General features: G+C 45.0%; 1 long non-coding RNA gene across 2 annotated transcripts in view; it reads right to left on the reverse strand.

Moving 5' to 3' along the window:
- LOC147002009 (uncharacterized) overlaps nt 1-21,061 on the reverse strand; it is an 84,568-nt gene that overhangs the window by 23,153 nt on the left and 40,354 nt on the right. For both annotated transcript variants that reach the window (XR_015044531.1, XR_015044532.1), the window contains exon 3: nt 1,007-1,171. This is a non-coding gene — a long non-coding RNA (uncharacterized LOC147002009). The remainder of the gene's footprint in view (nt 1-1,006; nt 1,172-21,061) is intronic.

Here is a 21,061-nt window from a genome sequence, read left to right on the forward strand (position 1 = left end):
GCAGGGAGCAAGCCTCCCCCCCCAGCTAGACCAAGCTGGTTGCCTTCAGACAGTTCCTGTCCAGGCCAAACAATTCAGACTTTTGAGATGACAGCACACTGGTTTGTTTTTAAATTATAAGGCTGCCGGGAAACATTGTCTTCTGGCTGGAGCTGTGCTGCATGGTATTCTGTGACAGTCACTGTGCGATGTGGTTGGTAAGTTCACCCTCCTGCCCAGGTACAGTCAAAGGAGGGACATGCCTGGTGCACAGCCAAAGCGAAACAGAACAGGAAAACTTACTCCGCCACAGCCCAAAAAGACACTAAGTTTCCCAGTGCCTTGCACATGTGCCTTGGGCATATGTACCGGTTGCTAGTGGTTTTTTTTTTTTTTTTCAAAGGATCCTGAGACTTAGCTAAATATTTGTGCCAAGCCACAGGGCAAAATTTGGATTTGGATTTGGATACATTGTATTCATTCTCTGTTACGGTGATAAAATATCACAACTAAAGCAACTCTGAAAACAAAAGTGACTATTTTAGCTCTGGTTATAAAGGGGCAGGGTCTCCCATGGCAGGCGAGCATGGCAATGGCAGTGTCAGGCCAGCCAGGCAGTCAGAAAGCAGAAGAATCACATTTCACACACACACACACACACACACACACTCACACACACACACACACTCACACACTCACACACACTCACACACACTCACACACACAGGAAGCAGAAAGAGAGCTCAGAAAATGAGACTAAGATATAAAACCTCAAAGCTCACCCTAGTATCATACTTCCTATACTTCCTCCAGCAAGGCTCTACCTCCTCAACGTTCCATACTTCCCCAAACAGTGCCACCGACCGAGAAACAAGTGGCAAATACCTTAGCCTATAGAGGATATAGTTCATTCAAAACACTACACAAATGAAGGGTTATAGGAGGAGAAGGGATCCAGGGAAGCTGGGCTCCCAGTCTCTCAGGTTAGGAGCATTTCATCTCATTGGGAATCTACCTCCTCACCTACCTTTCTCACTCATGCTTCAAGGGCATTGTTTTGTCAGATGGAAGATGCAGGCATTGCTTCATCACCTGGAGGCCACCAGTGGTCATCTCACTGAAGCGCACGTAGACTGACCAGCATTTTGATTGCAACCCCATGAGTACTGAGCCGGTTCCTCATTCCTAGACACTGTGAAAGACAAATATTTATTGTTTAAAGTCACCAAATTTTCAGATCAATACACTATAACTAGTACATAATGAAATCAATACCCAGTTTTCATAGGCTTCATATCCAGCTATCTGCTGAATGAATACCTCAAAGGTTGATCAAACCCAGCACTTCCGAACTAAATGTACTTTCTCTGTGGCCCTCTTCCCACTGCCAGCTCATCCACTTGCTCCCTATCTCACTGAGTGGTAGCAGCAGCTTCCTGTTCATGGAAGCTGGAAACTCAAACACCACATTGCCTCCTTCCCTCCCCTCCAAGGCTTATCTCCCAACTGACTCTTCCTGCTAAGTAATGCCTCAAATCCATCCTCCTTCCCCCTCGTGCCTTGAGTCAGGCCATTGTCACCTCCCTCTTATCTTACCAAAACCTCCCCTTTACCTCCTCTCATCAGGATTATATGAATTTAAAAAAAATCAAACATGTCACCTCCTTCTGTGCATGAAGCCCTTCAATGGCAAGGAGATGTCTTTAGAGTAAAGCTTAAGCGCACAGTAGTTGATAAGAGCCCCTAGCCTCATGCTTTGTTTTATTATGCCTTACCTGGGCATACTTGCTCACATCTTTACCTGTTGAACTATATGGGTTCTCTTGGAAGAAACACCGTTTCCCTGAGACACATGGCAGTCTGCAGAATGATCCTTTCAGCCTGAAGGTCACTTCGTCCAGCAAGATGCCCCTAAACAATATCAACCTCTAAAGACCTGCTTCAGGTTGTAATCCCCACATCTCCAGCCTGATCCCAGGGTGTACCCGAATCAGTAGGGAGTGCCTTTGCCATCCATCATCAGCAATGGGGGAGGGGGAGCAAGCAGGATTGACACCAGAAGGAGGTAAGCTATGGTGTAGCCTGCCCCTCTTGAGGATTCTGAGCCTTCCGTTAACCCTCAGACCCCAAGTCAGAACAAAAAAGGGTGACCTTTCTACATGTGTCCCCCAGTCACTAGATGCAAACAGCACAGAAACAAGGTGTGATCCTTTGAAGACGAAGTCTTCACGGGGCGCTGGGGGGCTGAAGACCCTCCGTCTGTCTCTGCAACAGTATTCCCAACAGCTCTGCACTAAGTTCTTCCTTCTGAAGAAGGCTCTAGGGAGTGGTGCTCCTCGGTAGGTTGTTATTGGTCCCCAGCACCTGGTACCAGCAGCTGATTGCAATGGCAGAAGTCTAGTCTGCGAGTTCATGGGGTTCGGTTTGTGTTTTTGTTTTTATTTTTGTTTCTCTCCAGCCTTAGCACTTAAAACTGCCTGGCATACAGTAAGTGCTCAATAAGTCTGCCGCGTGAATGCAATAGACCATCATTAGCTCATACATGAACCATGACCCGTGGCCCTCCAAAGGAGGGAGTGTTGGAAGAGTGAAGAAACAAGGGTGGGTGCAGGCCACACCCACTGGGTAAGCTCTCTGCTGCTGCTGGAAATACAGAGCTGGAATTACCAGTCTAGAACAACCAGATGCCCCAAAGGGATATTTTTTTCTTCCTCATTTTATTCACACTTATTAAATTTTAAACAGGCCTCAAAGATTCCAGCCTAGCACGGAAATCAAAGACAACAAAACAAAGGGCTTGTTTTCTATTAATACAGTAGAGCAGACGGCCCTGCTGCTGCAGAGCTGTGAATTATGGCGGAAATTAACTGTCTGGCTGCTCTGTGTAGATCCTGAGCTCCATCTGTGGTGGCCCCATCTGGGCTGGGCACTCCTCACAGAGGTCAAGAATTCAAACCCGGGGGACCTGAGTTGCCTGCAAATGTACTCCCATACAGGCGGCTCTTGGATAGATGTTGGCTGCCCAGGAAAGCCAACCAGGTCAAGAGACTGTGCTCTGAATAGCTGATTGCCAGTATACGTTTCCTGACGCCAGACCCATGTCCTGGAGACTTGAGAGCCCGAGAGGGTTCTTTAAGATTTTCCCTATGAGGGCCTGAAAAAGATGACTCAGAAAGTAAAGTGCTTGCTATACAGCAAGAGGATCTGAGTTCAGATCCCTCCCTGGGTATGGGAGCATGCTCCTGTAACCACAGTGGTGGATGAGCACTGGGTAGATCCTGAGGCTCTCTAGCCAGCCAGTCTAGATAAAACAGTGAGCTTCAGGTTCAGTGAAAGACTTATCCCTAAAAGCTAAGGTGGAGAGTTATAGGACACTTCCAACATTGGCCTCCATATGTGCGTGCACGCGCACACATACTCATATAGACATGTGCACCTGTGCAACCATCACACACACAAAACGCCATAGAACAACAACAACAAAGAATACCAGGATGGCCTATTAGGAGGTCCCAAGATCATGAGTGGCTACTCTCTACCTTCCCTGCCTCGGCTACACCCCAGCCCTGGATAGGAGGTTTTCAAAGCAGCCTTTTAGACAGACTTTCTCGAGGAAGAATGAAAGTTCAGCAAAGGAATTGTGCTTTTTGGATATTTGTGTTTGGTAATTTTGGGGTCTTAGAGAGCCCTGGCTAGCCTCCAACTCACTAGTAGCCAAGGTTATCCTTGTTTGGTTATGGGTATAATCGTGTGTGTGCTTGTGTATTTGTATGTGTGCATATGTATGCTCAATTGTGTGCATATCAGTATGCTAGTGTGTTTACATATATATGTGCAATGTGTGTGCCTGTGCTCGCGCAATGGACTGGTGTGTGCACGTATTTGCTGTTGCGAGTGTTTCTGTGATTCTGTGTGGGCTGCTGTGCATCTATACACATCAGTGTTGTATTATGCTTGTGACTGAGCATCAGTGTGAGGTTAACATTTATCCTCACTACAATCACCAGAGAGTAACAGCTTAGCTCATGATCTCTGAGGTTTGGGTCCAGGGTTAGCTGGTCCCACCGCTGTGGCCCTGAGGTAAATCTGAACAACAAGGCTGGGTGGATATGCTAGAGGACAAGGTGAAAGACAAGGACAGGAGGTGGCCAGAGGCAAAATAATATTTCCAGTCTAACCCAGGGACCTATTTGCTCCAACTGGTTCCACCTCTGGTCTTTGCACTAATTTTGAAAGTACTGCCCCCAGTTGGGACCAAACTATCAACGTGTCAACCTGTGGGGGACACTACAGAACAAAAGCACAAGAGTCTCTGTCCATGTTTGCTTCTGTGTGGGTGCGTATTTGTACTCACGTGTAGCTTATGTTTATATGCTAGTGTGTCCTTTTATGTGTTCTCTCTCTCTCTCTCTCTCTGTGTGTGTGTGTGCTTGCTCATGCTTCTTCAGAAATGGTAGTGTGTTTTCACACAGCCTTCCTTCTCCCACGTTGGGTTTTCAGCCCAACCTGAAAACCTTGGGCCTCTGGGGATTCCCAAATGAAAACACACTAGGCTCCTGTCCTAGTCGGGGCTTCTTTTGCTGAGATGAACCCCCATCACCAAAAAGAAAGTTGAGGAGGAAGGAGTTTATTTGGCTTCCCTTTCCATATTGCTGATCATCATCAAAGGAAGTCAGGACAAGAGCTCAAGCAGGGCCCTGGAGGCTGCAGCTGATGCAGAGGCCATGGCGGGTGAGCACACCAAGCCGCTTGCTGGCTTGCTTCCTTCCCCAGGCTTGATCAGCCTGTTTTTCTATAGGACCTAGGACCACCCGCCCAAGGATGGCACCTCCCATAGTGGGCTGTGCCCTCTCCCATTGATCAGTAATTGAGAGAATAGCTTACAGCTAGACCTCATGGAGGCATTTCCTCAACTGAGGCTTCTTCATCTCTGATGAATCTAGCTTAGGTCAAGTTGACACAGAAACAGGCAGTATGGCTACCAAGATTGCCATCCCCAGTGAGATGGCATGTGACAGTCTTGGGTGTTTCAAATGCAGGAGCCTCAAAGTCCCCACATGCAGGAAATTAGATAATTCTACAACTGGACTAGTTGAATTTTACCACACTTCTAGATGCACCCCCGAACGTAAAATGCAGCATCTACAGAGCTTAGTAAAACACAGCGACCTTCAGTACAGTTCACACACTAACGCAGTGGTCCCACAACTATCCACACACTGTAGTACAATCACTAGGTCCTTGCTTTTTCTTCTTCCGTTTTCTCCAACTTGACTCAATATTTAGCATCAGTATGAGGAGCACTATGCTGAGTCCCAAAGAGCAGGCAAAGCTGGAGACACACCAGCCTGCCCTTGAAGAGTTTCTAGGGAAAGAATTGGGCGAATGTAGAAGACAAGGAAGCTAGACGAACAAATTTAAAAACAAGAAGCTTTAAGGGTGACGGATGGGGCACACTGGCTTATCTGGACTTCCTCAAGATGGTGAGGACATGTGGGGTCAGCGCAGTGGACAGGACAATGACAAGAGCTCCTATGAGTGGAAGGAGAGAGACTTACTTGAAATAGAGTCGATAAAACCAATGTCTTTCTGCTTCTTTTTTATTGTTTAGGTTAACGTATAAAATAATAGAGTTCATAATGGCACTTTCATTCGTATGTGGCTGTATTCTTTGTTCTCCCAGAACCTGCTCTTTCTCATCAGAAACACCTGAAGTCAAAGTGTGGCCACACCACTCACCAGCTGAGTAGTTTAGCCAAGTCCTTTAACCTGTGTGCCTTTAATTGAGAGCTAAGCTAATCATCAGGGCCCCAGGGTCACCAGGTGGCCGCAAGGACCAAATCAGCTAACACTGGTGAAGAGCCACGTCCAGCACACAATGGCAACAGTGAATATTAATTCATTAATTCCAGACATTTCACTAAATTGTCTTGGCATTAACTCCACATCTCCCTTCTGATGTGCTGCCGGACAGTGAGGAGCAGACATTGTCACAGAGCCAAACAGTGATCGACTTCTGTTTTCTATGCCTGACATCCTTCTCCCTGGGGTTGGTGATATGGAATTTAAAAGGAAACTAAAGTCAGCATACAGACACACACACACACACACACACACACACACACACACACACACACACACACACTTCTTTGTAAAGAAGGTTGCTATGGAGATGAAACAGAGAAACAGAGAAGACAGAGCCACTGAAATGGCTATAATTAATTTAAATATTAAAAACAATTAAAATTGTATTAAAGAAAGTTCATTTGAATAAAGCCTAAATTGGAGGAGCAGATCACATAAAACATGAACAAAAGAAAAGCGTTGCTTTGGGGGTTGGGACAGCCACCCTGGCGGCCTTCAAAGAAGAAAGATAAACGATTGCACAATATTTAGGCACAATAAAATATGCAACCTAATTTATCTCATGTTCCCCAAAACTAGGCAGTTCTCCAGCAATGTTCTTTGCTCTAGTGCCTAATGCCAGGCTGGGGGACACAGCTTACCCTGTATCAGGTAAGTTCATCCAGGTTGGGGTTGTTTGTTTGTTTGTTGTTTTTTTCTGTCAGTCACTGTGGTCACAAATTATTCACCCACAAAGACGAAGGCAAAGGGAAGGGATGAGTGTCAGGGGCTGCACAGCATGGACCATCCATAGTCCTAAGTGCTTGTGACCCTTCCCATCATGTAACGCTATCAACTGTTGCGCACACCTCGCCGGCAAGGAAGACACAACATGGTCGGATTCTTCTCAACAGCCTTTATTGCAGGAATGCCTCGATGCTGCTACAGGGACCCCGGGAACCTAGGGAGGTCTGCTTATATGCACCCCAGCACAGGGAAAGGCTTCGTGTCCTCCTGGGATAGGTTGAATCACTGTCACCTAATTAGCATGTACCCGCTTGGGAGGGGTTGGCGCCAGACTCAGGCTTACGCCTGCGCAGTGGTGTTGTTTATGACAAAGGCACACCAGAAACCGGCGCCATCTTAGAGTTGGCTTCCTACAATCAACAAACTCCATAAGAGAAGCATTGGGAGGGGAACTCTGTGTTCCCAACACTGAATTCAGAAACATTTGTAACTCATGAAAGATCCCACAGCTATTTGGTAGCAGACAAAGCATACTAACTCAGACCTGGTCCTGAGTTGGTTCCAAGTCCGTACTCTTACTTCCATACTACCCGGAATGCTCATGGGAGAGAACAAAACTGCAACCAGATGACATGCTTGACTACCCACAGTGCAGCAGGCCCTCGGCTACACACTGTGGGCTTGGCATTTGGACTTATCCTCACCACTAACATCCATTTCATACAGAATGAAGCATAGGCTCTTACATGGTGTAGCTTGCTGAATGGCACAGCCAGCTCCAAGATCTACCTAACCCATTTGTGTGTGTGTGTGTGTGTGTGTGTGTGTGTGTGTGTGTGCATGTGTATTTGTGGGCATAAATGCACATATGTATATGGATGTGGAAGACAGAAGTTGATGTCAAGTGCCTTTAATTGACCTTCTTAGTGTGTGTGGAGTGGGGGGGTGTATGCATGTATGTATACATATGTGTGTGTATGTGTGCGTGTGTGTGTGCGTGTGTGTGTGTGTGTGTGTGTGTGTGTAGAGGCACACACAAATGACATCAGAGGACAACCTTAGGTGTAGGTCCTTGCCTTCTAACTTGTTTGAGATTAGGTTTCTTGTTACTCACCACTGCAAATGCCAGGCTAGCTGGCCTTCAGACTCTGAGTGCTCCGGGTCTCTGTTTTCCACCTCACTCTAGGAACTCTGGAATTATACATGTGCACTGTGGCCTTACAAAAGTCCTGGGGATCCAAAATCAGACTCTCACATTTATGTACCAAGCACTTTATGCCTTAAACCATCTCCCCAGTCCTCCATATTTTTTGGATACAGCATCCTTTGCTGAATCAGAAGCTTGTAGATTCGGCTAGATGAGCCCCAGGGCTCGTCCAGGGATGCTCCAGCTAATGTTTTCCAAGTGCTGAGTTTCAGGAAGTCTAGTCAGCTCTTTTTATATACTCAGTTTTTCAGTTTTATATAACAAGCAGTTCACTGACTGAGCCATCATTGGGCCCCATCTAATTCTATCACATGACCGTACATGGGCTACCTTCCCCTGAACTCCCAGAGCACTGAGGTCTATCTACTGCTGGCACATCCTGCCCTAGATTGAGTAACATTTTAGCAAGAAGGAAAAGGTGAAGGGAGGCTGGATATTTCCTTAAGAAAACTGAGGATAAAGCTTTGCAAAGGGGACTTGAACAGAGAGAGCTTGTTCTTGTTCATAAGACCACAAGAGCATGGGCATTCACAGCCCAGGTTAACAGCCCTCAGCACTGGGACAAACACAAGGCCTTTCGGCATGGGCAGCCTAAAGCCCCAGAGTCTGGATAGAGTAACAAATCTATTTATTCAAACAAAGCGGTGTTGATTGTCATAACCAATGTCAGGGGGAGGAGTCTGTAGACGGAGTAGGTTCAGAAGGTCCACCTCAGGTTTGTCAGGTGACTGACAGAACATGGGAGCCAAAGCGGAAGTGGGAGTATATGCACTGGAGCCTTAATTATTTGGTGTCTTTTAGTCTATCCAAAGAAAGGACATTCCAGAAACGTCTTCAGCACCTCACCAGCATTGCTACCAGCTTGGACACATAAACACACCTTGAATCTTGCCTGTAACCATGAAGTGGACCTATGAGACCCCTGGAGAAGATCCCGATTTTAACAACAGAGGTTTCTAGGGACTTACACTATAGCCTGGAGGAAATAATCACGGGAAAATGGGATTAAGAAATGGTCGAGAGTACTGGAGCGAACCAGGAAAATGAATGGTGGCATCGGCTCTCTCAGTGCTCAAGGAGCTGAGTTTGGATTTATTTCCTATGGGTAGAGTTTCTGTGGGTCACAGGGGGAAATGCCAGACCATAAGCTGCCAAGGAAGGGGCTGTCTAATTCAAGGTTTAATTAGCCCACTCCCTGGATACATTCAATACAGATGGGCAGGTTCCAAAGATGGATTTATTGATCATATGAAAACTCAGCATTTGAGGGAGACCTCGGGGGCACACAGCAGCCCCCTGCCTGCAGTGTTATATGTGAATAAGGGGATAATGATGCCCTCCCTCCAACAAGGAAGATAAAAGATTAGCTGAGGAACTTGTGTCTCTAGAAATATTTACTCCACCATGTAGTTCATTAGCGCACACAAATATGGTGTGACAGCAATATGCCCTCTATGTTGTTTCCAGAGCAGCAATCTGCTAGGTCTTGAGAGAAAGCGCCTGAGCTAGGAGATGTTCACACCCATCACAGAGCAGCCTGAGCTAGGAGACATTCAGGCAGAAAAGGGAACAAGTTAGACCTCAAGAGTTAGAAGGTGAGCTATTTTGACTGGTAGGGTGTCTCTGATATACTCGGCAAATCTTTTATAGTCATGTCTGCCTGCCAGGCTCTGTTCCAGATACTAGAGAGGATCCAGTTCTGCCTCCCACATTGACAAGCCATGTTTCTCTCCTCACTCACAGATGGACAAAGGACCCAAATGACCCCTGGGGCTGTAGAAAAAACACAATAGAAGATGGCCTCATGCCTGGTCTCTGCCACCCACCAGCTCGATGACACTGGGGAAAGCAGTGCCTTAAGCTTCTGTTTGTCCCAGTGGGAAAATAGAAACTCTTGAATTAGCTATGCTCTTCATCGCAGTGACAAGAAAGCCTGACCAAAGAGACTCAAGGAATAAGGGACTTGGGTTTTGGTTTGATTTGGTTTTTATTTGCTTCTAGTTTGGGTTTACAGTCTATCATGGGGGGGGGGGGGTCATGGAGGCAGGAGGATGAGGTCACAGTGCATCTGTGGTCAGGAAGCTTTCTCCTTCTCCCCAGCCCACTGGATACTTCCACTCACACTCAGGATCTGTGGTCCTACCTCTGTTACGTCTCCTTGGAAATGCCATCACAGACACACCCAGAAGCCCCCTAGGTGATTTCAAATCCCATCACATTGACAATTCACACTGCTACCATTTGAATAACTGAATTAATACCACACATAGCAAGGTCATCAGGCCAGATTTCCTGGTTTCTCCAGTGCAGTTATGAGTATTTGGGGTTTTTTCCCTCCAGGATCAAGTGTAGATTCCCTAGGAGAGAGAGGAGAGTCTAAATGTCACAGCCCATATCCTTCAGAATTGAGGGTCAGGTGGTAAGGCAAAGGATGTTGGGACCAGGTGAGAAGTTGGGGTCTGGAGTTGGGAATGATGCGAATCCTTCCCAGGTTTATAAAGCAGGGGAGGTGCTCTCTGTCCTCAGGAGCATCTGGACCACAATAAAAGATCATGTTCCCATCACAACCCACATGTCCCAAAGTGATTCCAACAGATTGCTTCACTGGAGCCCTAGAAGAACCTGTCGGTTAGCTGTTGTTACTTGCCCCCATATTAGAAAAAAAAAATGAGGCTTAGTTAAACCACTTGCACAGACAGCAAACCAATAAGCAGCAGATCTGAGTTTAGACTCAGTCTAATCCTCAGTCATCACTACCCAACAGAAATCCAACACGAGCCACCACTGTGACTTCCGATTGTCCGACAGCCACATTGTTAAAAAGTAAGAAACAAGGACAATCGACTTAATCTCCCTGTCGAGTTTTTCATTTACTTATTTTGTACTTGGATGTGGGTACACTTGTGTCATGGTGCACGTACGTATGTGGGGGTCTTTTTAAGTGATGCACCTTACCTTCCCCTGGTTGGAGGCAGGCTATCTCTCTGTTGCTGCTGCAGTACAGCAAACTCCAGTCTAGCTGACCACCAGCTTCTGGCCAGTTCTCCATTCTCATCACAGGGACACTAGGATAATAGACACGAGCCAATGTAGCCACCCACGAGTTCCAAAGCTCAGACTCAGGTCACTGGGCTTGTGTGGCAATCTTCCTCTGCCCTCCTAATTCCTGTTCATCTAACCCCATAGATACAAGAACACTGTCATTTTAGCATACCATTTAAAGGAGGATAGTTTCATTGTCTTTGCGTATAGTCTTTGAAACTCCATTTGTGATTTCTTTTTCCCTTTCTATTGTGATTTTTTTTAACTGTGACTGATCTGAATTACTAGGCACATTTCAAGCATTCCATAGCCACAGAGGACACCACACTGGATACATCTAGACCAGAATCCTGTTGGTAGATCCTTCCATCTTACATTTTGCATATTTTTCTTTTCCCATCTTTTTTTTTCAAAACTAGTATAAGTGTAAACTCTTTCCTTAGCTTGAAGGTTGTGCAGAAATGGCACAGGAGCTGGCTTTGTCCCCTCTGCTAACTCCTGCTTAGAATCAAAGCTCACAGGGGCAGGCGACAGATCTAACTTATACACCACTGTGACATCCCCCAGCAACTAAATCATAGCAGGCACTGACTAAATATTTGTGGGATTTCGTTTAACTGAAGGAGGTCAAACAGGATTTATTATTTCCACTTGAGAAGTGGCAGAAATGAAATCGTGAAGTGATTCGTACAATGCACACGGCTAAATACAAGCCCCAAGCTGGGTTACTGCTGCCCGCTGCTCCACCCACGTCACCTGCTGCTTTTAATATCTGCCAACACCCTGCTCCACAGTGGCGTTGGCCATCACAATGACCCCGGGTTGTCTCTGTCTCTTTGCCTCTGGGTTTGATCGCGGGCCTCGGCAGCATGGATGAGAAGAGAAGTCAGTGATCCTATATGTTTAGGAGTGAGTCCCAACCGTGTTCCCAGCAGGAGTGCTGAGCCTGAGGAGAGCCTATGTCATGTCCTCTCTCTCCAGGCCAGGATCTCTCCAGGCCTGGAGTGTTCTTGAAAGTTTAGAGGGAAAAAATGCATTTCCATTCTCCTTTTCGAGCTAAAAGCATCCTTCTCCTTCCCTGGGAAGCTAGTGAACCAGTTATAATTACACCCCATACACTGGGGAGTGTGAAAGTGACAGTTAGCAACACTTAAGCCTGGGATGTGTGGTGGCTGCAGTCAGCGTCGTATAATTGCTACAGCATCGATCCCAACAATTAGCACGGGGAAGTAGAGATAGAGTGGAAGGTCTCCAAGAAAATGCCACAAACGCAGAGTAAAAGGGGAACCTAAAATCTGTCTTGGAGACAGCTTCCCTTCCTCCAAATGTTAAGACTTTTCTCTTATTACTGCCCTCAAAGTTTTACTAGAATCTCCCTGGGGTACAAAGGGCCTAAGAGCAGAGCCACTGGTGAAGAGAGAAAACCCTGGACATTTCCTGATGGGCTGTCTACTTCCCAAGTTCTAGCCCAGGGGGTAGGGAAATGCAGGCTATGGCAAGGTTGGTGATGCTGGATTACGAGAGGCATGATGGAGAGGGTAAGGCTGGGAGGGTTGGGACCACGTTTGCTGCTGCAGGTGCTGCAGTCATCAGAAAGCGGCCTGATGACAGAGAGCATGGCCGCTTCCTGCTTTAGATAGAATTGGGGACAAGGAGAGAATGCAACGGCTGAAGGAGGATGAGCAGGCACATTCTGTTACTCTGGGGCCCCAGGCAGAGCCCCTGTACAGCTAGGGAACACATGCTCACCCATTAGAGTTGCTATAGCAACACCCCACAGACTAGCCGGTCTAAACAACATTCACTTTCCCACAGTTGTAGAGTCTAGAAGTCAAAGACGATCAAAGTCGTTGCACACTTGGTCTCAGGCCTCTCCTCAGCTTCCAAGTCATGACCTTCTTACTGTGACATCATATTGCGTGTGTGTGTGTGTGTGTGTGTGTGTGTGTCTATGTGTGTCTCTGTGTCTGCTTTTCTGTGTGTGTCTATGTGTGTGTGTGTGTTTCTGTGTGTGTCTGGGTGTGTGTGTGTGTGTCCCTGATGCCTCCTTGCATCCAGATCTCTTCTTATATAGACATCATCCAGTTTTCATTAGGACACCTCCAGTTCCTCATCTTAATTATCTCTTTAAAAGACCATTCTCCAAATACAATCACATTCTGATGTGCTGAGAGTTAGGAACTTGGGGTAGAGGTGACATGATTCAGCCTGTAATGGATCAGAAACACTCCTTTAGCCTTGAAGGATGCCCAGGTAGATGTCCTCAACCTTGGCCATTAGAGAGCCTCTGCCCCTGAGGAAAGGATAGACCACTGAGACTGTCTTACCATCAAAATCCACAAACACAATACCATACAAAGTAGAGTTCTATCTATTCTTCTCGAGTGAATATAGGATTCACTGATCGTCTTACACAGTAAAGACTGAGTAGTCTAAAAGTGGCCATCTGCACACTGGGAACAGAGTCCAGTAGCTGCTCCATCCATGAAGCTGCACTCCTCAGCAGTTCCAATCTGGTGCTGAAAGCCTGCAGGATTGCTAGGAGGCTGCTGCTCTTCACACCCTGCTGGAAGGCTGGAGAAGCTGTGTTCTGCTGTCAGTGAAAACTGGCAGCGGAGGCAGCCACAAGGCAGATGCTGGTCACTCAGAAGCAGGAAGCAAAGGCAGGCAAAGTTTCTTTGGACCTTTTTACATCTTGGCTGCCAGTGGCAGGTACCACCCACTCCAGGGGAGGGTGTTCTCCCCTCAGTAAATCCTTCCTGAAAATTCTCTGGTTTTTGTACCGGTCAGCACATCTTGCTCGGCAGGTCTGTGCTGGACAAGACAACTAATGTCTCTTCCCCCCCCCTGCAGCTTGCATGGGACCTTTCAGTGCTATGAAGCCAGGGCGAGCTTCCTGGTCCGATGAAGCTTCGTTTCTGTGTCCTACTTTTAAAATAAACAAAAGAGTGGAACAGACAATTTACATGGCAAGGAGAGGTAGCCAACATCAGAGGGCACCAGGGAGATACAAATTCAAACCACAATGAGATGCCACTTCACAGCTAGCACAGTGGCTAAAATGATGGCGAGTTGATTCCTGCAAGTGCCAGCAAGACTGCAGAGCAACTGCCTGGTATACACGCACCTGATTCAAAAGGCATGGCCGCCTAGGAAAACAGTTTGGTCGTTTCTCCTAAGGAGAAACGTGCTCTTATCAAATAACTCAGCTTCCGTCCTCCCAGGCATCTATCCAAATGAAATGGAACTTACACTTAAAGAAACCCCGCGTGTGGACTTGACTGTCCTGTGCCGGCACGAAGTAAGATGCCTTAGCTGTGAGTGTCCAGACCATCTTATGCCCACAAGATAGCTCCACAGCTCTGTTCGCCCGTATTCAATTCTGACATTTCTTCCACGGGGCTCATTCCCCTCTTCCACAGCACTCCCTGTACCTCAGGAGAGGATGTATGGTGAGCAGTCACTTGTTGTCTGCACCTTGACCAGCCACAAGTCTCTGCAGTCACCACAAATCTCTGCAAATAGATGTCTCATTGATCGAGGCTTAGGGCAGCACTACTCTGCAGGGATGGACATAAACATTTAAGGGGAAGTTTAACAACGCGTCACTTAGCAGAAGCATGAGACTCACCCTTAGTGTCTCTGACTCATGGGCCTTTGACCAGCCTATTCACAGGTAAGATATGGGAATAGCCAACAGAGGACTCTCTGCCTTCGATGTCACCTTCTACAGACACCAGAACTCGGTAAGAGCATCGAGTTGAGTACACGTGCCAATCCCACCATGTGACGTTACAGCTTTCCATACAAACAGTATTGGAATTTCCTCCTCCTCTTTGATTTGTTTAGGTTTTTTCTCTTTCTTTATATATCCACCCTTCCTCCCTTCCTTTCACTTTTTCTTTTTCTACTACTTTTGAGACAGGGTCTTACTATGTAGCCCAGGCTGGCCTGGAACTCATGGCCCTCTGCATCAGTGTCTCAAGTGCTAAGATTACAGAGCCATACCGACACACCCAGTTCTTCCCTCTTGAAGTTTCTCCATTAGCTCCTACCAAATTCCTGCCTTTCTGGTGCTTCACAGTCTCTTTTGTGCCCTGATGAACATGCACCTGCACTTTAGCATTAAAACAGGACCAGGATTTGAATGGTAGCTTTATCACTTTCTGGCAGCAATCTTGGACATTATTGTCCTCTGGCCTTCAGGTATATCTTCTAAAATCTATGAATTAAGATAAGGGATACATCTCAGTAGTATCTAGTATTTGCAAGGCCCTGGGAAACACACACACATACACACACACACATACATACACACACATATACACACACACACATACATACACACATACATACACACACATACACATGCACACGCACACACACACACACACAGAGCGGGTTGGGGATAAGAAGAAATGGGAGAAGGCAGGAGAGGACAAGAGAGAAGAGGACAGGAAAGGAAAGCCAGATATGGAGGAATACACTTGTAATACACATGAGATACTGGAGAGGCAGAGGCAGGTGTATCCCTGGGGCTCACTGACAACTCGCCTAATCTTCTCACCAAGCTCCAAGATAAAGAGAGAGATCGTTTCACAGTCAAACGAGGTGGACAGCACTTGAAGAACACTCAAGATTGGTCTCTACCATCCACGCGCATGCGTGCACACATAGGTGCATGTACACCTTGTATACATTCATATAATCACACATGCATGGAGATACAGAGACAGAGAGAGCTACAGAGAGAGACAGAGAGACAGAAAGAGACAGAGAGAGACAGAGAGAGAGACAGAGAGGAGAGAGAAAGGAAAAACTAAAAACCAAATCTATACAATGATTTCTACCTCATTGGATTGTCACAAAAGTGAAATTGAAAGAGACTATGCACACAAAGGGAAAATTCTGTATAATCCTTGAAATAGATCAGTGCCGCAAATGTAGCTCCTGGCAGTATAAAATGTTTCCAGTAGTAATTCTCAACAATAAGGACGTGGCTAATAAGTTAAGCTATATATGCCATGATTTATTTATAGAATGCTGTATAATACAACCATTAAAATAATGCTCTGAAGAATATTTAATGGCACAGAAAAATGATCACAATATAATTTTAAGAGAAAAATGGGGCTATAAAACTCAGGTCTTAATTCTGTTCTTAAAAGAAAAGAGTGGGGTGTGTGTGTGTGTGTATTGTGCGTGCATCTAGAAAACGAACTAAGGGAAAATACGGTGAAATATTGATTGACAACCCTTCCTTTTTTACATCTCTTTTTCATTCTTCAGCATTTACAAGTTTTCTCTAATACGCCTGCATTGGTCTCATAACAATACATGTGTTTTTTAAAACCTCAGATACCAACTTGCTTGTTCAACAAAGTTTTTTGGCCAGGTTGGTTGGCTTTCTTTTTGTTTTGTTTTGTTTTGTTTTGTTTTGTTTTGTTTTGTTTTGTTTTGTTTTAGCGCACACTGTGAGCTCAGCAATATTTCCGGCTCTGTGTACACTGGGTTGAGAAAGTTAACAGGCACAATTTTCTCACAATGCCCTCCAGCCTGGCGTTCAGCTCCTCTAATCTCCTGTTACTGCACAGGTTTGCAGTGCTGTACCTTTAATTCATTCACTCCTCAGGGGGAGGGCCCATGCAGTTCCCGTCTCTGAGGCCCTATCCCATCACGCCACTTACATTTAGCAGAAATTCAATAATGGACTTCATCTTAATAACCTGATGTCATTTGATAGTGTCCAGTTTCCTGAAACTGTTTAGTATAGGCTTAGCAGAGGATATATGCCTTCACATGCTGGTTTCTTACTGTGTTGTCTCCTTCTTCCACTGATGTGGAGGTGATGGGGTTAACTATTCATTCAAGGTCACAATCTGGGGTAGCATTATGCTTTAGACACCAAATCCTTTCACTCATACAACCCAACTCCAAAACGCAGGTGTTGAAGGCTTAGTCTCCAGCTGATGGCACTTTTGAGAAGTGAGTGAACCACAAGGACCCTTGCCTTCATCAATGGATCAATCCATTACTGGAGTCATAAGATTATGGACCTACTGGGAGGTGCTGGAGAGCTGGGAAATGAGTCTGTTGGAGGCTTGTCACCGCAAACATGGCTGAGTCGTCCCTGCCTCTCTCTCTCCAGATCCCCCGCCCCTCTCTTCACCACTTCTCCCTCTCTCTGCTTCCCTGGCTGCTTGAGAAGTAAGCAGCTCTTTTCTTCCACCACGATCTTTTCCTCAGCCACAAGCCTGAAATCAATGGAACCAGGCCACCACAGTATGAAACAGTGAACCAAGATAAACACTCTTCTAAATGGCGTATCTCGGCTATCTGACACGAGAAGCTGGCCAGAACAGCTGGGGTCTCCTGAAAGCAGAGGCTCTAAGAGAAAGAGATTTTCTTTCCCCAGACTCTACAAAATCTACAACTAATCTGGGCTTTCCCACACTAGGCATCTTGTGGGCACAACAGATGTTCCCCGTGGTTTCTGTTCCCCACATTTCTCAGGCAAAAGGCAAAGCCTACGGTCCTTTCTTATAATAATATTTTAATGCATAAACAAATACATAGGATTACAAGGAAACCTACTTACACTGAAGTACAACTCTTGAAATAGTATGTCTCAAACATATGTATTATCCAGGAATAGATTTGCTCCTTTGAACCACGTTTTTTAAAAAAAGATATAACACTACCCTTGAAGAACAAGCAATTAAGTTTTATTTTTAAAAGACATAAGGGCTGTTTTGCCCAGCTTGAATATGAACAAGAAACAGTGGGAGGTAATACATTTGCCATTTTGTACAATCCAATTGATTTTGACTTTGTGTGTGTCCGAGCAATTCAGTCTTTAAAGATACATTACTGCAAACAGAATTAAAGCTTTCATGATATTTACTAATTAAAAAGACATTTTCTCTCATAGAACACCAAAATTCCTCCCAAACTTTTTAGTTAAACTCTAGTCAAATGTATGTATGTATGCATGTATGTATGTATGTATGTATATGTAGTTACTATATGTATGCATGCATGATTGGGGGCAGGGGTGGGATATGTTCACATAAGGGTCAGAGGTGTCCATCTTTATGTTGATTCTAGGGTTGAGCTCTCAACCTCAGGTTTGTGAGGCAAGTACCTGCTGAGCCATCTCACCTGTCATCAACTTGCATTTTGCCTATCAGTCAAGGAGCTTGTTTGCGCCAAGGTCAGCACCTTTAAGAGTTTATATCAAGATGAAAATGTGAGTCTGTGGTTCAGGTTCAGTGCTATCAAGAGACAAATGCTTTTCGAAAGAGTGTTAGTTTTTAGGGTATTTGTGGGTCTTTACTTTGATACAATTTGACAGAATCTTGTATGTCAGCTCTGATTGGTGAGCTCCTCTCGTAGCATTTGCGAGTTTTCCAGGATGTGAGTCTCAACCTTCTTTGCATGCCAGCAGCTTAGCCAGGGAACCTAGAAATGTTTTCAGGAGCATCCCTGATGGCTACAGCAGATCCTGGAATCAGGATTCATCTCACATAAACAATTAAAAATATCTGGTTGTCAGCCAACCATTAGACATGCTTCTGCCAGTCCAAGTGTTCTAGCACCAAGTTTTCTTCTTCTTTAATAAAACTAAATAAATAAAAGTAAAACTCCCCTTTTAAAGACAGCAAGCTGCTTCTCCATAGGAATTCTTAACAATTGTAAAGGGATCTTATCTCCAGGTTCTGGTCTCAGTTCTCACGACCTTCCAGAAGTCTAGTTACAGAAGATCTGGTGTCTTCTCCTGGTTCTGAACATCAGGCACACACATGGTACACAAACATACACTCAGGAAAACCAAACATACACAGAATAGGAGGGAATAAGTCAAGGATGCTCCCTGCAACTTAGCTGTTGCTATGTGAAGCACCTCACTTTCTGCTATTCTTAGATGATAAAACCCTTGAACACTATTGTTCAAGACTACTTTTTGAGAAAATTAGTGACTTTTTGAACAAAGCTTTCTTTTGGGATTTTTGGGTGAAGCACTAAGACACAACTGTTCATTGAAAACAATCCCCAATAATCCATTCTAGGGCATCCCCAAGAAGACTCCAACTTGGCCTCATCTCTTAAAGGTCCCACCATATCCCTACAGGCTGGGGACCAACTCAGTAAGTACATGAGCCTTTTGTGGAAAATTAACCAAACCACAACATGCTTAAAGCACACCAGCCAATATTCATAAAGTACCTCCTTGGACCGGGAAATTATGTCCAGTTTTTCCTTTTATTCCAGCTGACAAAGCCACTCATGAATTTTGGTGTATGTTGCTTGTGGTCCAATTTCCTTAGTGGTATAGGCCCCTTTTTGTTTATCATCTGGTAACAAGATTCAAGAGTCTTCTCAAAATGTTTTCATGAAGTTGTAACTATGTATTGGAATCACATGGCTTTTCCATTATACATGCATGATGCATACATACATATGTAACCTCTCCTTTTATTTGGATGCATTTTTCCAAACAGGCAGAAGACATACAGTCTCTGTGTCTTCTTGCCTTCAAAATTACACTCTCAAGATTTTTCCATGAAAGAAAAAAAAGTGTCAAAATGACTTTTTTCTTTTTGGCCCAATCATTCACTAATGTAAATAAAACTAGACACATTTTACAATATACCTTCCTTTTCTTTGGCCATGCAAGATAAATTGGGTCTGTAAAAAATAAATAATAAGGCTAAGACAAAATATTTTATTCCACTGACATTCTTTGGAGTCTAATACTTTGTTTGTGGTTCATAAGGTAATTTGTTTGATAAATTTACATAGGAGGGAATAATTTATATGTTCAGTAAAGTGTAAAATATTCATTAAATTCTGTAACAAGTAAGTAAAATAAGACAGATTTTACCAGTCAAGAGTTCAGCACTATTAGTAGCTTTTAGCCTTGGTGTAAATGGAAATCCTAGCAATTATGAAGGGTGCTATCTTCCCTGACAGGAATTCAGCTCCTGGGGCAAGTGCCTGACTTTCTAGAAATCATGGCTGCCATTTCTGATATTGTCAGTGTTTCTCACAAAGGTGTTCTGTAAACCGGTAGTATTTTCACCAAATAATAGCATAGGGACATCAATAGCATACTTAAGACTACACTACTTAACACAGATGCTTGACGGATAAAGAGCAAAAAGGCAAAAACAAAGCAGAAAGAGGACTGACTCTGCTTCTCTCAGAGCTTATCACACTGCAGGATTCCCACATCACTGTGCCACCTGTCAACAACCACGATAGAAAAATGGTGCTTTCTATACCTGTCATACAAACAGCCCAGCAGTCAGAAACATCACAGCTGGACCAATTCCCCCACACACACACACCCAAACCCCACTGGCTACTGAGAGTTAAAAATTCATGTGAGAATGAATCTGAGTTGTAAAACTTTAGGGACCTTTGAAAATTTCTCCACCCATCCCACATGTTGAACTACAAACAACTTCAGAGAAGAAATGTTGGAAGATCCTGCTCTCAGGCTGCCCCAGTGATGCACATGGCTACGAGGTACGGGCCAGGCAGCCACAATGCAGGAGGGTCTGAGCTGGAGTGATCTCCAGCTGCGTCCCAGACAGTCTTTTAGCTGCTGCAATGCCAAACTACAGGTGGGTGTAAATAACATTACAAATATCTACAGTGACTGTAATGTGATATGAAAATATTTGTGCCATTAGCTGATGCCAAGATCACAGGCCATGCTGATCCTACTGGTTGCTTCTAGACCTGGAAATTGAAGGAAACACCACCTTTTACAGAGAGGCTGGGAGAAAAAAATAACAAATCTGAAAGGGCTGGAGAGATGGTTCAATGGTTAAGAACACAAATTATCCCTATAAAGGACCTGGGATTGGTTCCCAACACCAAGAAACTCATAAGCATCTATAACTCCGGTCCCAGGGAATCAGATGTCCTGACCCTAGGAGCACCTGAGTTCCCATGCACAATGCCTACACAGATACCAAAGACATGTAAGAAAAAATAACTCTTTTTCTTAAGAAAAAGAGAAAAAAAAAAACAAAGACAAAAAACAAAACAAAACAAAACAAAACTCTCTTTCTACCTCCTACTTGTGGATCAAGATGTAAGCTCTTGGTTACTGCTCTTCCTGTCTTCATGCTGCCATGTCCCAGGCATGATGGTCATGGACAGCCACAGTCACTGTTCTATTGCCAAGAAGAGACACCATGACTGTGGGGCAATGGGTTACTCGCAGGCAGC

The sequence above is a fragment of the Mus caroli genome, unplaced genomic scaffold (genome assembly GCF_978045245.1).
Source record: "Mus caroli unplaced genomic scaffold, Mus_caroli_1 scaffold_11, whole genome shotgun sequence".
Classification (NCBI taxonomy): domain Eukaryota; kingdom Metazoa; phylum Chordata; class Mammalia; order Rodentia; family Muridae; genus Mus; species Mus caroli.